General features: G+C 52.0%; 2 protein-coding genes across 6 annotated transcripts in view; one reads left to right on the forward strand and one right to left on the reverse strand.

Moving 5' to 3' along the window:
• KCNAB2 (potassium voltage-gated channel subfamily A regulatory beta subunit 2) overlaps nucleotides 1–8,305 on the reverse strand; it is a 94,645-nt gene extending 86,340 nt beyond the window's left edge. For both annotated transcript variants that reach the window (XM_061187157.1, XM_061187158.1), the window contains exon 1: nucleotides 8,215–8,305. The gene's annotated coding sequence lies outside the window, so the exon portion shown is untranslated. The remainder of the gene's footprint in view (nucleotides 1–8,214) is intronic.
• Nucleotides 8,306–8,577: 272 nt separating this feature from the next.
• NPHP4 (nephrocystin 4) overlaps nucleotides 8,578–15,268 on the forward strand; it is a 137,249-nt gene continuing 130,558 nt past the window's right edge. For all 4 annotated transcript variants that reach the window (XM_061185072.1, XM_061185073.1, XM_061185074.1 and 1 more), the window contains exons 1-2: nucleotides 8,578–8,743; nucleotides 9,721–9,766. The gene's annotated coding sequence lies outside the window, so the exon portion shown is untranslated. The remainder of the gene's footprint in view (nucleotides 8,744–9,720; nucleotides 9,767–15,268) is intronic.

Here is a 15,268-nt window from a genome sequence, read left to right on the forward strand (position 1 = left end):
GGGACTGGGGAAGGGACCCCTGAGCTGTGCCCTCTCCCCATGAACTGGGGTCCTTTTTGTTTTCAGAGCTTTGGGTGACTGTTTGGGGCTGCACCCGCCTTGCCTTGCCTGCTGCTCGCAAAGGCTGCTGCCCAGGGGCCCACGTGGCTGTACCGTGGGTCCCCACCCGGGCCTCAGCACCCATGCAGCCCAGCAGGTGGCTGGGAGCCTCCAGCAGTTCCCCATGGTTACCAGGCTGCGGGAGGGTGGGGAGAAACCCTGTCCTCCACATCCCTCCCAGTGGTACCCCAGTGGGCTTTGTCAGAACCTTCCAGCCCTGGGTGAGGCAGGGAGCGAGGGCCCAGCTGGGCACACAGGCTTCGTGTGTGTTTTGGGAGGAGCTGTGGTAATCATGGTAGCTGCAGCAGCTCAGGGCTCCCGAGGGAACCACGGGCACGGGACAGGGCTGGGGGCCTTGAGGGACCTGGTCAGCTTCTTTTCCCCCATTCTGCATGCATGACCCAGCTTAGCCCCACAGATGAGCCTCATCTGTCCCTTTGCTCTTGCCAAGGACATGGGATGCCTGGAATAGGGATTGCAAATTCCAACAAAACATCGCCCCCTTTCTGCATGGACACAGGTGCTCTGACTCCCAGGAGCGGGGGATGCCTCCCCGTTTACACCCTCCCGTGTCCTGGTCAGGACACATCTTTCTTCTAAAGATGAGCAGCCCCTAAGATCGTTCCTCACTTAGCCCAGCATCCCTCTCCTGAGGTCCCCCCAATACCCCAGGCCATCTCTCACCTTCTGGCACAGCTCTTCCTGCCCAGAAGACCGCCCTGTCCTGTCTCCCTCTGTCACCCAACACAGAGCCACACCGGCTCCAGCCTCGCCTCTTCCCTTCCTGACCACGTGGGATGCACACTGCCCCGTCCTGCCCGCTGGGCCTGCAGACACTTCCGCTGTGGCCCGAGTGGTGCCTCCGTGGGCTGGAGCCCGTGTCTCCTCCCCCACCGACTGTGGGCCCTGAGGGCAGCGGCTTCGTCTACCCCCCCGCTTCTCGGGTCAGTGAAGGAAGGGGTGACGTGCAGCATGGCCGCACCTGCACAAAGCCAGAGCTTCCAATGATCAAGGCGTGTTTCCTTGGGTGCTGCTTTAAGAAGTGGAAATGGGAAAGTTTATGACAAACTGGGGAGTGTTTCTCAAAGTGTGGCCTTGGAACCCCAGGCAGTGGCTGCTGAACTGCACCAGGACCCACAGGGGCTGTTTCCAGGCACTGCCCCCTGTGACCCCGATGTGTGCCCCAGGGCTCAGGACTGCCTGGCACCTCCGGGGCCACCGCAACCTCCGCATTCTCATCCTCTGCAGTTGCATCATATGCAGAGCCATCCATGAAGCTGGAAGGATGAGCCCCGCAGTTCACAGGTGACCCCAGAAATGTCCCCAATAGGGCAGGACACAGAATCACGCACCATGGAGACTGAGGATGCGGCCGATGGATCTGGTTAACCAGAAAAGTGACTTTTCTTCCCACTGACCTGCTAACCCCGTAAGCGCGCCCCCTCTCGCCTCCCTTCCTTCTTTCACTGTCAATTTCTCAAGAGCCATTTAGGCAGCAGAATGCAAAGGTCAGGAGGGCGGGCGCTGGCACCCAACAGCCGGGGTTCAGATCTTGACTCCTTGTTAGTGCTCTGTGACCTGAGGATAGTCACCTCGGCTTTCAGTGCCTGTTTCTGCACCAGTAAAATGCAGACAACGGCATCTCCTTGAACTGAAGAAGTGGACACAGAACAGGGCAAAGACGCGGCACGTGCGCCTGTTATGGGGGGGCAGCTCTGTCGCCTCCCCTCTTGGCAGAGACTGTGGCCCCAGCAGCGTGGGGCCCGCCTGATGCAGCGGACACCTGCCCCCACCTTCTATCTCCCTCTCTGACTGGGCTCCAGGATAACCCAGGGTTTCCTCCTGTCTTGACCTTCACCTTCCCTCTCAAATCCTGCACTCACGGCCACTCCCTGGGCTCCATCTTCTGCCCCCTTTACTCTTGGCCCCACCTCCTGGGTGACGTTGTTCACTGCCAAGGCTGTGACTGGTGGGGGGTTGGCAATCACCTCTGGTTTGAACCCCATTTGAACCCATAGCTCTCCCTCTCGATGCCCACAGCCGTGACTGGCCGAGGCAAAGACCTTGGACCCAACGAGGCAGGGTCAGCAGGATGTAGCCCGAGCAGACCCAGTGATGAAAAGGGGACCCCGGGCTCCACTTACTGCCCGCATCCCACTGCCACCCAGCTCCACAGCAGCTTTGCCGTGATGCTCTCCTGCCTATTCATTCTACTCATCCGCTCGAGACATATTTACGGGGTCCCACTCTGTGCGCAACGCTGGGCCTACAGCAGCACACAACACAGATAACAGTCTCTCTTTAGGATGACACGCGATCCCCCCTGCCATCACACGTGGTCCTCACCCCACACTGCAGACACATCTGCCTCCTCCATCCCGGTGTGGACATGTCACTGCTGGTTCCAAAACCCCCAGGGGTCCGACGGCTGGCCTCCCAGACCCCAGTTCCTGCTCCCCCTCAATGACTCCCATATTCATGTCCCACCTGTGCTCCCCCTGGGCCTCGGCCACTGTCCAACCCCCTAGTCCTCCCTCTGGGGCCTGGCCCATGCAGGGCTCTCTCCAGACAGTCCTTTCCCAGTTTTGCTATCACAACCCTGCCTTCTTTCAGGGTCTGGGTCAAATGTCAACCCCCCCTGCCTCCCATCTCTCTTCTATCAGCAGAGGCTTCTCTGATGGTTCCTGGTCTGTGGTTAGGTTAGGTGGGTCTTGCTCACCCTTGGCCTTTCAAATGTCTGCTGCAGAGGGCTTCCCCAGTCAGCGGTATTTATAGGTTTTAAACAATGTTTAAATTCTAATTTACTTTTTAATGCATGGATTCGTTAGAATTTCCTTGTGCTAGTTATTTCTGAGTCTCCTCCATCCAGAAGGGGCAGGAAGGGCACTGTTTCCAGAGAGACCCTGCCACCACAGAGCACTTGGGAAGGCAAGGTTCCCAGGCAGATTTCTAGCTCCTTCTGCCCTGGGCTGTATTTGACAGCTTGTGGACATCAGGTTGCAGTTCACTCTGAGAGATCGTAAGGCTGCTGAAGGATGGAAAATGAAAACATGCTGTGCTGCAGAGGGTGGGCGTGCTTGGGGCGGAGCTTTGCCGCCCCCACAGGCTACTGTACAGGGGGGTAGGCGGGCAGACGGATGCCCCGCAGGCTTGCGCACCCGGCCCTCCAGGAGGCCTGGGGTTGGGAGGACAGGGCAAGCCGTGTCCCTCCACTCACTGGGAGGCCATGATCTGCAGAGACAGCAACAGGCTCCCGCCCTCCTCCCTCCACGAAAGCCACCAGCTGGGTTCTCCCAGGCTGTTCCCCAGGAGCACCCAGCCCCTCTGAGGAGCCCCACGTGGGCTCATGAAATGACTCAGAAGGGGACCTGAGTCACTTTGCTTGAGCTTTCCCGGGAGCCACCTGGGCTCCAGGTAGAGCGAAGGTTTGCGCTCAGTCTATGACTGGACACAGAGGCTGGGAAGCTGACGGAGTGCCCTCCCTGTGCCAGGGACTGTCCGTATGCCTCTACTTGCCTCATTTTACCAATCCCGAAAAAGGGAGACGCAAGTACAAGGCCAAGCGGCTGGGAGAGTGAGAACCGACATTCAGAGAGCTAGTTCTCCACTGGGGGCCACGGGCCAAGACCCCAGACAGGGGGCCCTGCGGACAAGAGCCAGTGTCTACGGGACCCAAGAAGTCGCTCGCTTACTGGGGAAACTAGCCCGACGACGAACGGTTTGCTGGTTTGTTTTGAACCCAGTGCAGGGATCTGAGAAGGAGAAATATACACTTGGCTTTCAACCGTTGAGTTGGATGATGGATCTCAGCCACTCAGCAGCTGGGGCTCAAGATCAAGATCACGTTAGGTGGGGAAAACCCCCTAAGAGGGCTCAAGATCCTGGTGGGGAAAAGTCCCCTACCGGGTCTGCAGCACAGGTGTGAAGCTGAGGGAGACATCCCCAGCCCATCTCCGCTTTTCCCCCTTTCCCAGTCCTATTTAATCTGTACCCTGTGTGGCATTAAGACAGTCAGTTCTGGGGGCTTCCCTCGTGGCGCAGTGGTTGAGAATCTGCCTGCCAATGCAGGGGACACGGGTTCGAGCCCTGGTCTGGGAAGATCCCACATGCTGCGGAGCAACTGGGCCCGTGAGCCACAACTGCTGAGCCTGCGCGTCTGGAGCCTGTGCTCCGCAACAAGAGAGGCCGCGATAGTGAGAGGCCTGTGCACCGCGATGAAGAGCGGCCCCCGCTTGCCACAACTAGAGAAAGCCCTCGCACGAAACGAAGACCCAACACAGCCAAAAACGAAAATAAATAAATAAATTAAAAAAAAAAAGAAGCTAATCTATGTATTAAAAAAAAAAAAAAAAAAAAAAAGACAGTCAGTTCTGCAAGAGCCTGTGTGCTGGAGCTGGAGGGAAGAGAGGTTGACTGCAAGGCGGAAGTTCAAGGCAGGCAGGTGCCAGGGATGTGGGTGAAATAGGATGAGGGACACATACAAGCCTGCGGACACCGGGTCTCCAGGGCTAACCACCTGGCCACTTGGTGGAACAGCGGGTGACCTCCTGAGACCCTGTCCTCTGTGCTATGAGTTAGAAAGTGTGCGGGCGCAGGGCACACTTCAGCTGGGGGGGGGCCGGGCCCAGAGTGCATCCCTCAGTGTAGAGGGAGAGGAAGGCTAGCCCCGTTTTAGCCCCACGGGATGTGGCAAAGGGTAAGAAGACCCAGCAGCTGCTCACGTCCGCTCGGGCAGGGAGACTCATGTTGTCGCCAAGCCCAGGCCGGATAGAAAGCCTGAAGCGCCCCCTCCCCCGCCCAGTGACCTGATGACCCGTCGGGTGATGTCCCCAACTGGCCCCTTGTGTGTTTTCTCCTAGGGAGGCCCTGACCCTTTTTCTCCTCTGTACTGGCTGAGCCAAGGACCACATATCCTCAGAGTCACCCCAAAGAAAGGGGGGACATGCTGTGGGTGGAGAGCTGAGCATGCTGGGCTTCCCATCATGAGAAAGGCAGCTTCCATGTCCCTTGGGAGCTGGGATTGAACCTGACCCTCCTGCACATTGGAGGAGATGCATCTCTGGGGGGTAAGGATTTCCCGCACTTGCTGATGGGCTGGAGGGGGCCTGGTGCAGCGGGAACAGAATCCAGGAGGCTGGGTCCGTCTCACCACCGCTCTGTGCCTGTTTCCCATCCAGGCTAACCAGCCTCCCTCGCAGGGGTGATTAGGGTTATTTACAAGGACCCGCAGCGAAGCAAGGTCAAGGCACAGAGTCCCTTCTTCCCTTTCATCTCACCCGGCGGCTCGGCCCCTTGCCATCTCTTTGATGACATCTTTGGAACCACAGGGTCCTGGCTCTGGGGAACTGCCAGGCCGGGCAGGATGCTGTCGCTGAGAACTCTCTGTGGTCGGTAGCATCTCCCACTCCTGACAGCTCCAGTGACTCAGACGCACCCGGGGTGCTGTTTCCTCCACGTGTGTCAGCACCATCTCACAGGTGCATCCTGAAGGGTGGCTGGAGCTGGTGGATGGCATGTCCACGGGGTGCTGGTTTCCTCCAAGGGCAGAACCAATGGAGTGACCTGGCTCAGACTGGCGGGAGGTACGGGGTCTGACGCGGCTCACCTCTGAGTGACCTTGGAGAAGTCTCTGACTTTGCCAAGGCTTCCGTTGCGTCCTCCAAAAGGGAAGATGCCCAACCCCTTGTAACTCTAGCACGCTCGCCTCTATGAGGCGGGACCCCTGGCTGCGGAAAGGGGAGAGGAGGGGTCTCTGGCCCTGGACACCTTCAGAGACGGTCCTCCCCGAATGCTGCCTGCAGTGTCACTGTTCTGCCTATCATTCAGGGACTCTAGGAAACTGCTCTGGCTCTGGGACCTTTGGTGAAGCGAAGGTCATGGAGAAGTGAAGGTCAAGGACTATATACACGCTCCTTCTAGCCAGAGTCCCGGGAAGCCACACACGTTTGTTCCCCTGGGTTCCAGCAGTGGAGGAGGCCTTCCTTCGCCACGTGCGTGCTGCCCAGTTGCCATGGGCCCATCACCAACAAACAGGAAAGTCGAGAGGAGGCCCCCTCCCTTACCGGAAACTGTCAAACCAAAACTTGTGCCACTCACTTCCTCCTGAATCATTTGGGGTTTAGAAGATCATGGAAAAAGGAAAGAAAGCCAGCCCCATGGTGTGAAGCTTCTCAATCTGCCCCATCCCAGAGCTTGCTCACCCCTCCATCCCCCAGAGCCTCGGCCTGTGACCCTCACCAGACGAGCAGTAGTGTCTGTCTTGCCACACCTCCTGTGTGCAACTGCTTTCACGCCCATTCATTCCCGTCCAGGCGCCACGTCCAGACCCAAAAGGTTTGAGCACGAGACCCAGTTTCACACTGTTCGTGACCCTCCCTCCCCCTGTGCCCTGGTTCAGTCCCCACACTGTCTGTCCACTGGCACAGCGCAAAGAGGCACGAAGAACGGGACCTTGGTTTTGTAGGGGAGCCTCCAGCAGGCTGCTTTCAAGGTAGGAACGTGCTGCAGCCTGAACACCCTCAATGTCACTGAGGCCGGGTGGGGGCTTGGAGAGTGTTCCTGATGGACAGGCCCCAGGGAGCCAATGCCCTCTGGGCCCCCGTTGTGATAGCACAGGGGAAGGAGCCCAAGAACCACACACAAGCCTGGGGTCTGCAGGTAGATGCAAATGCCAAGCAACAATCAGGAGGGCAGGTGCAACTCTCCACACTCAGGTCCCCAAACCCTGCAAAGTGGGGCCTGAATGCGGTTTTGTTTGCAGAGCAGGAGCTTGCTCTTGGCATTGGAAGGCGGATGGCGTTTTTGAGGGGGAGGAGAAGTTGCAGCGAAAGAAGAAATCTTGAAACGACAGGCAGTGGGACAGCTGTGGCCTGAACTTGGTGTTCTTGCTCCTCGGATGTGGATGTATTAATTTCCATAAATGCTAATAGCTCACTTCCCTAAGAGCTATTACTTATGTCATCTCCCCTTGGATGCATTTCAACACAGGGCAGACAAGTGAAAGAGAAGAAAGGGCAGCCCCCACTGGTGAGTTCCCATTCCCCAACCCTGTCCACACCAGGCAGCTCAGGACTGTTCCCTAAGGTGGCCCCTCTAACTGCAGGGTCAAGACCACCCTGCCTTCGGCCCCACAACCAGGTCCCGATCATGCCAGGAGGCAAAGAAAGTTACCAACCCCAAAAATGCTGAATCACAAAGTAAGCTGGGTAGGAAAGTGGGGGTGGGGTGGGAAGGGAGCCGGTGGCTAGGGACGAAGGCAGGAAAGGGTGCCAAGGGGCTTCTCACCTGGAGCCCCCCAGGCCGCTCTAGACAAAGCGTAGACCCTAAAGGAGCCCCCAGACAAATGCCAGGAGGAGCAGAGCCAGGGTAGGCTGCCTGGGTGGGAGAGTGGGAAGGTGGGCAGGTACAGGACTGCTACTGCAGCAGGAAGCGGTGCAGCAGCTGGGTCTCTGTGTCCTGCGTCCTGCAGGAGCAGCAGCAGGTAGGGGAGGTGGGGAGCGAAGAGAAGCTGGAGAGGGGGCAGGGGTGTAGGGACCGGGGTGGGGTGGGGTGTGTAGGTAGCCAGATGAATTGGTGCAGGAGGGGAATGCCAAGGTCCTGGGGAGCAAGGCAAGGTGCAGAGAGGGCGCCCACGGGGAGAGATGTAGCGATTGGGAGCAGAATGGGTGGGAAGATGGGGCCAGGGACCTGGAAGGAAAGGCAAGATGAGCCTTCAGGAGCAACAAGGAGAGAGATGGGGAGGACCGAGACCAGGAGCGCTTCGATGGGGCTGCGCTGAAAGGGGGATGGGGGAGGGGGAGGCGAGGCTGCGAGAAAAGGAGAGGGCAGAGACGGGACAAGCGGAAGGATGAAGTTTGGGGCAGGGGTCGGGGATGGGAGCTAAAAGGTCGGGCGGGTTGGCAGATAGGGCAGGCAAGGGAGGACGGGATGGGGGAAGGGAGATGATGGAGAAGGAGGCGAGCCGGCTGGAGAGGAGGTGAGGACGGAGGCGGGCGCGGGGACGCGCTGGGGAAAAGGATATGGAGAGTCAGCGCGGGCCTCGCGGGGGCCCGCCGCCGCGCTCCCGGCGCACGGCCGTGTACTGCGCGGACGGCCGGGGTCTCCCCCTGCACTCACCTGGGGGCTCCAGCTCCGGATCCTCTGCCCCGCTCCGGATCTTCCTTCCCGCCCTGCCCCTGCGACTTTAGCGCCCCCGAATCCCACTAGCTCCACCAGGTTCCGCCCGCAGCATCTTCACCTCGTGGGACGCCCGGGGCCACGCCTCTGCCAGCTTCTCATTGGCTGGTCTTCACGCCACTCACATTCCTATTGGCAGAGGGATCGCCGACCATGCAAATCAGAACGGGCCCGCCGCCGCGCCTATTGGCTGGCGCTCCCGGAGCGGCGCCCCTGGACTTGGGCTCTGATTGGTCCCACGGTGCTGCTGACGCAAAGGTCGGGGGGCGGGTTCTTGCCCTTCTGAGGCTCCTCCGGCGGGTGGCAGCGGGTCGGGTGACCCTCGGCCGGTCCTCGGACCGCAAGGCTTGCGGCTCCGGTGGGCACCGGCCGGCCGCCGGGCCTCTGGATCCGTCCGAGGGGCACATCCTCGAAAGCTTGGGGCTCGACGCCCCAGGGCGGGTGCGGCAGCTGCAGCTTCGTCTCCTAGGTAACGCTGCCCGCCGCGGGCGGAACCACGTTGGCTGGCTCCGCGGGGGAGGTTAGACGCGGCCCGGAGGCGCGGGGGCCGCCGAACGGGTCGGGGCCTCGGGCCCGGGGTGGGGGTGCTCCGTGTGTCTTTCCCTGGGGCCCGGTGCCTGCGGGGCGCGGCGGCCGGGCGGGCGCGGGGCTGTGCCCGCGTCGGTCGCACCTCCTTTCCCCCTCCGTGACACTTGGTGCGGCCGGGACCGCAGGCTTCGGGGGCTTCTTGGGGCTCAACCTCAGTACTCTGTCCCTAGATCCTGCGCCCCCTTGCAGCCCTCCAGCTTAAGGCGAGCGCGGTGCCGCCGGCCTGGGCTGTGCTGAGACCGCGGCTTTGGCCCTCCCCTTTTCCCCGTCGGACCCCTGCCGGGGACCCCTGCTTTGCCTGTCCCCACTGGGTGCCTGTCCCCCGCTGGCCCTGCCGACCCGTCCCAGCGCCGCCGCCCAGTGGAGATCTGGAGACTCCCTGGCCCTCGCAGGAGGCCCTGCCTTGATGGCCTGCCTGCCTACAGCCTCCCCTGGAGCTGCTCCCACCTTCCCCTCCGCTGTCCAGCCCACCGACCTCCTGACCGCCTCCGAGCACCCCACCTGGGCCCTTCTCGAGACCCCAGTGCTCGGTCTCCTGCTCGCTTCTTCAGACTCAGAGGCCCCACCTTTGCATCTCTCTTCCATGCCTGTCTGCCTAGAACACAGATGCCTTCTCAGACCCGGTCCTGCCTTCGGTGTTGCACTGTGTCACTTGGGTTGAAGCATACGAAGGAAGTCTGGCTTCCCAACCTTGTGTAGTTGGAAAAGGTGTCCTTTAGATGATTGTGGATAGTCGCCCCCAGTTCCCGCCCAGGTCTTCATCACAGCTCACTACACCCTCCGGGCCTCTGATTTTCAGAGGTCACAGCCACCTCCTTTGTGTGCTAACTTGCATCCTGTCTTTCTGCCTCTCTCCAGATACATTCCTCGAGGTCAGGACGGTTTCTCCAGGGCCTGGCACGTGGTAGGTACTCAAAGACTATTCCTTGAATGAGGAGTTCCAGGCAGTACTTAAGTAGACCTCTACTTACTCTCAAAAAAGCTCCCCAAAGCTTTCAGGTCTCAGGCATTCCAGACTTTGTTCACTTCTGGGTGGGAAGCGTCCCTGTGTCCAGGCAGCTCCTTGTGGTTCCTGCTCCTCCCTTTCCTTGGTGAACCACTGCTTGTGAGACATCAACCCAGCTTAGCACTTCAGCGCCTGGATTCCCTCCTCTTCTCTACCCTCCCTCCCCCGCCAAGAAAAGGAGTCTGGATTAGGCTTGTCTTCTGTGTGCTGCTCACACTCGATCCCTTGTTTTTTTAATTTTTAAAATTTTATTTTATTATTATTTTTTATACAGCAGGTTGTTATTAGTCTATTTTATACATATTAGTGTGTATATGTCAATCCCAATCTCCCAATTCATCCCACCATCCCCCCACCCCACCCCTGCTTTCCCCCCTTGGTGTCCATACGTTTGTCCTCTACATCTGTGTCTCTATTTCTGCCTTGCAAACCGGTTCATCTGTACCATTTTCTAGATTCCACATATATGCGTTAATATACCATATTTGTTTTTCTCTTTCTGACTTCACTCTGTATGACAGTCTCTGGGTCCATCCACGTCTCTACAAGTGACCCAATTTCGTTCCTTTTTATGGCTGAGTAATATTCCATTGTATATGTGTACCATATCTTCTCTATCATTTCGTCTACTGATGGGCGTTTAGGTTGCTCCCATGACCTGGCTATTGTAAACAGTGCTGCAATGAACATTGGGGTGCATGTGTCTTTTTGAATTATGGTTTTCTCTGGGTACATGCCCAGTAGTGGGATTACTGGGTCATGTGGTAGTTCTATTTTTAGTTTTTTAAGGAACCTCCATACTGTTCTCCATAGTGGCTGTATCAATTTACATTCCCACCAACAGTGCAAGAGGGTTCCCTTTTCTCCACACCCTCTCCAGCATTTGTTTTTTGTAGATTTTCTGATGATGCCCATTCTAACCGATGTGAGGTGATACCTCATTGTAGTTTTGATTTGCATTTCTCTGATAATTAGTGATGTTGAGCAGCTTTTCATGTGCCTCTTGGCCATCTGTATGTCTTTGGAAAAATGTCTATTTAGGTCTTCTGCCCATTTTTTGATTGGGTTGTTTGTTTTTTTAATATTGAGCTGCATGAGCTGCTTATATATTTTGGAGATTAATCGTTTGTCTGTTGATTCGTTTGCAAATATTTTCTCCCATTCTGAGGGTTGTATTTTCATCTTGTTTATTGTTTCCTTTGCTGTGCAAAAGCTTTTAAGTTTCATTAGGTCCCATTTGTTTATTTTTGTTTTTATTTCCATTACTCTAGGAGGTGGGTCAAAAAAGATCTTGCTGCGATTTATGTCAGAGGGTGTCCTTCCTATGTTTTCCTCTAAGAGTTTTATAGTGTCCGGTCTTACATTTAGGTCTTTAATCCATTTTGAGTTTATTTTTGTGTATGGTGTTAGGGAGTGTTCTAATTTCATTCTTTTACATGTAGCTGTCCAGTTTTCCCAGCATCATTTATTGAAGAGACTGTCTTTTCTCCATTGTATATCCTTGCCCCCGTTGTCATAGATTAGTTGAGCATAGGTGCGTGAGTTTATCTCTGGGCTTTCTATCCAGTTCCGTTGATCTATATTTCTGTTTTTGTGCCAGTACCATATTGTCTTCATTACTGTAGCTTTGTAGTATATTCTGAAGTCAGGGAGTCTGATTCCTCCAGCCTCATGTTTTTTCCCTCAAGATTGCTTAGGCTATTTGGGGTCTTTTGTGTCTCTATACAAATTTTAAGATTTTTTTTTCTAGTTCTGTAAAAAATGCCATTGGTAATTTGATAGGGATTGCACTGAATCTGTAGATTGCTTTGGGTAGTATAGTCATTTTCACAATATTGATTCTTCCAATCCAAGAACATGGTATATCTCTCCATCTGTTTGTGTCATCTTTGATTTCTTTCATCAGTGTTTTATAGTTTTCTGAGTACAGATCTTTTACCTCCTTAGGTAGGTTTATTCCTAGGTATTTTATTCTTTTTGTTGCAATGGTGAATGGGATTATTTCCTTAATTTCTCTTTCTGATCTTTCATTGTTAGTGTAAGGGATGCAAGAGACTTCTGTGCATTAATATTGTATCCTGCAACTTTACCAAATTCATTGATTGGCTCTAGTAGTTTTCTGGCGGCACCTTTAGGATTATCTCTGTATAGTGTCATGTCATCTGCAAACAGTGACAGTTTTACTTCTTCTTTTCCAATTTGTATTCCTTTCATTTCTTTTTCTTCTCTGATTGCCGTGACTAGGACTTCCAATATTATGTTGAATAATAGTGACGAGAGTGGACATCCTTGTCTTGTTCCTGATCTTCGATAAATGCTTTCAGTTTGTCACCATTGAGAGTGATGTTTGCTATGGGTTTGTCATATATGGCCTTTATTATGTTGAGGTAGTTTCCCTCTATGCCCACTTTCTGGAGAGTTTTTATCATAAATCGGTGTTGAATTTTGTCAAAAGCTTTTTCTGCATCTTTTGAGATGATGAAATGGTTTTTATTCTTCAGTTTGTTAATATGGTGTATCACATTGATTGATTTGCATATATTGAAGAATCCTTGCATCCCTGGGATAAATCCCATTTGATCATGGTGTATGTTCCTTTTAATGTGTTGTTGGATTCTGTTTGCTAGTATTTTGTTGAGAATTTTTGCATCTATAATCATCAGTGATATTGGTCTGTAATTTTCTTTTTTTGTAGTATCTTTGTCTGGTTTTGGTATCAGGGTGATGGTGGCTCGTAGAATGAGTTTGGGAGTGTTCCTTCTTCTGTGATTTTTTGGAAGAGTTTGAGAAGGATGGGTGTTAGCTCTTCTGTAAATGTTTGATAGAATTCACCTGTGAAGCCATCTGGTCCTGGACTTTTGTTTGTTGGAAGATTTTTAATCACACTTTCAATTTTATTACTTGTGATTGGTCTGTTCATATTTTCTATTTCTACCTGCTTCAGTCTTGGAAGGTTGTACGTTTCTAAGAATTTGTGCATTTGTTCCAGGTTGTCCATTTTATTGGCATAGAGTTGCTTGTGCTAGTCTCTTATGATGCTCTGTATTTCTTCGGTGTCCGTTGTAACTTCTTTTTCATTTCTAATTTTATTGATTTGAGTCCTCTCCCTCTTTTTCTTGATGAGTCTGGTTAAAGGTTTATCAATTTTGTTTATCTTCTCAAAGAACCAGCTTTTAGTTTTATTGATCTTTGCTATTGTTTTCTTTGTTTCTATTTCATTTATTTCTGCTCTGATCTTTATGATTTCTTTCCTTCTACTAACTTTGGGTTTTGTTTGTTCTTTCTCTAGTTCCTTTAGGTGTAAGGTTAGATTGTTTGAAATTTTTTTCTTGTTTCTTGAGGTAGGATTGTATTGCTATAAGCTTCCCTCTTAGAACTGCTTTTGCTGCATCTCATGGTCATGTTTTCATTGTCATTTGTCTCTAGGTATTTTTTGATTTTCTCTTTGATTTCTTCAGTGATCTCTTGGTTATTTAGTAGTGTATTGTTTAGCCTCCATGTGTTTGTGTTTTTTACGGTTTTTTTCCTGTAATTTATTTCTAGTCTCATAGTGTTGTGCTCGGAAAAGATGCTTGATACGATTTCAGTTTTCTTAAATTATCCGAGGCTTGATTTGTGACCCAAGATGTGATCTATTCTGGAGAGTGTTCTGTGTGCACTTGAGAAGAAAGTGTTATCTGCTGTTTTCGGACAGAATATCCTATAAATATAAATTAAATCTATTTGGTCTGTTGTGTCATTTAAAGCTTGTGTTTCCTTATTAATTTTCTGTCTGGATGATCTGTCCATTGGTGTAAGTGAGGTGTTAAAGTCCCCCACTATTATTGTGTTACCATCAATTTCCTCTTTTATAGCTGTTAGCATTTGCTTTATGTATTGAGGTGCTCCTATGTTGGGTGCATATATATTTATAATTGTTATATCTTCTTCTTGGATTGATCCCTTGATCATTATGTAGTGTCCTTCCTTGTCTCTTGTCACATACTGTATTTAAAAGTCTATTTTATCTGATACGAATATTGCTACTCCAGCTTTCTTTTGATTTCCATTTGCATGGAATATCTTTATCCATCCCCTCACTTTCAATCTGTATCTGTCCCTAGGTCTGAAGTGTGTGTTTTATAGACAGCATATATATGGGTCTTGTTTTTGTATCCATTCAGCGAGCCTGTGTCTTTTGGTTGGAGCATTTAATCCATTCACATTTAAGGTAATTATCGATATGTATGCTCCTATTACATTTTCTTAATTGTTTTGGGTTTGTTTTTGTTGGTCCTTTTCTTTTGTGTTTCCTACTTAGAGAAGTTCCTTTAGCATTTGTTGTAGAGGTGGTTTGGTGGTGCTGAATTCTCTTAGTTTTTGCTTGTCTATACAGCTTTTGATTGCTCTGTCGAATCTGAGTGAGATCTTGCTGGGTAGAGTAATCTTGGTTGTAGGTTCTTCCCTTTCATCACTTTAAATATATCGTGCCACTCCCTTCTGGCTTGTAGAGTTTCTGCTGAGAAATCAGCTGTTAACCTTATGGGAGTTCCCTTGTATGTTATGTGTAGTTTTTCCTTTGTTGCTTTCAGTAATTTTTCTTTGTCTTTAATTTTTGTCAGTTTGGTTACTCTGTGTCTCGGCGTGTTTATCCTTGGGTTTATCCTGCCTGGGACTCTCTGTGCTTCCTGGACTTGGGCGCCTATTTCTTTTCCTATGTTAAGGAAGTTTTCGACTATAATCTCTTCAAATATTTTCTCAGTTCCTTTCTCTCTGTCTTCTCCTTCTGGGACCACTATAATGCAAATGTTGGTGCATTTAATGTTGTCCCAGAGGTCTCTTAGGCTGTCTTCATTTATTTTCATTATTCTGTTCTCTGGCAGTGATTTCCACCATTCTGTCTTACAGGTCACTTATCCGTTCTTCTGCCTCAGTTATTCTGCTATTGATTCCTTCTAGTGTATTTTTCATTTCAGTTATTGTATTGTTCATCTCTGTTTGTTCTTTAATTCTTCTAGGTCTTTGTTAAACATTTCTTTCATCTTCTCGATCTTTTCCTCCATTCTTTTTCCGAGGTCCTGGATCATCTTGACTATCATTATTCTGAATTCTTCTTCTGGAAGGTTGCCTACCTCCACTTCATTTAGTTGTTTTTCTGGGGTTTTATCTTGTTCCTTCATCTGCTACATAGCCCTCTGCCTTTTCATCTTATCTATCTTTCTGTGAATGTGGTTTTTGTTCCACAAGCTCCAGGATTGTAGTTCTTCTTGCTTCTACTGTCTGCCCTCTGGTGGATGAGGCCATCTAAGAGGCTTGTGCAAGCTTCCTGTTGGGAGGGACTGGTGGTGGCTAGAGCTGACTGTTGCTCTGGTGGGCAGAGCTCAGTAAAACTTTAATCCGCTTGTCTGCTGATGGGTGGGG

The sequence above is a fragment of the Eubalaena glacialis genome, chromosome 3 (genome assembly GCF_028564815.1).
Source record: "Eubalaena glacialis isolate mEubGla1 chromosome 3, mEubGla1.1.hap2.+ XY, whole genome shotgun sequence".
Taxonomy (NCBI): domain Eukaryota; kingdom Metazoa; phylum Chordata; class Mammalia; order Artiodactyla; family Balaenidae; genus Eubalaena; species Eubalaena glacialis.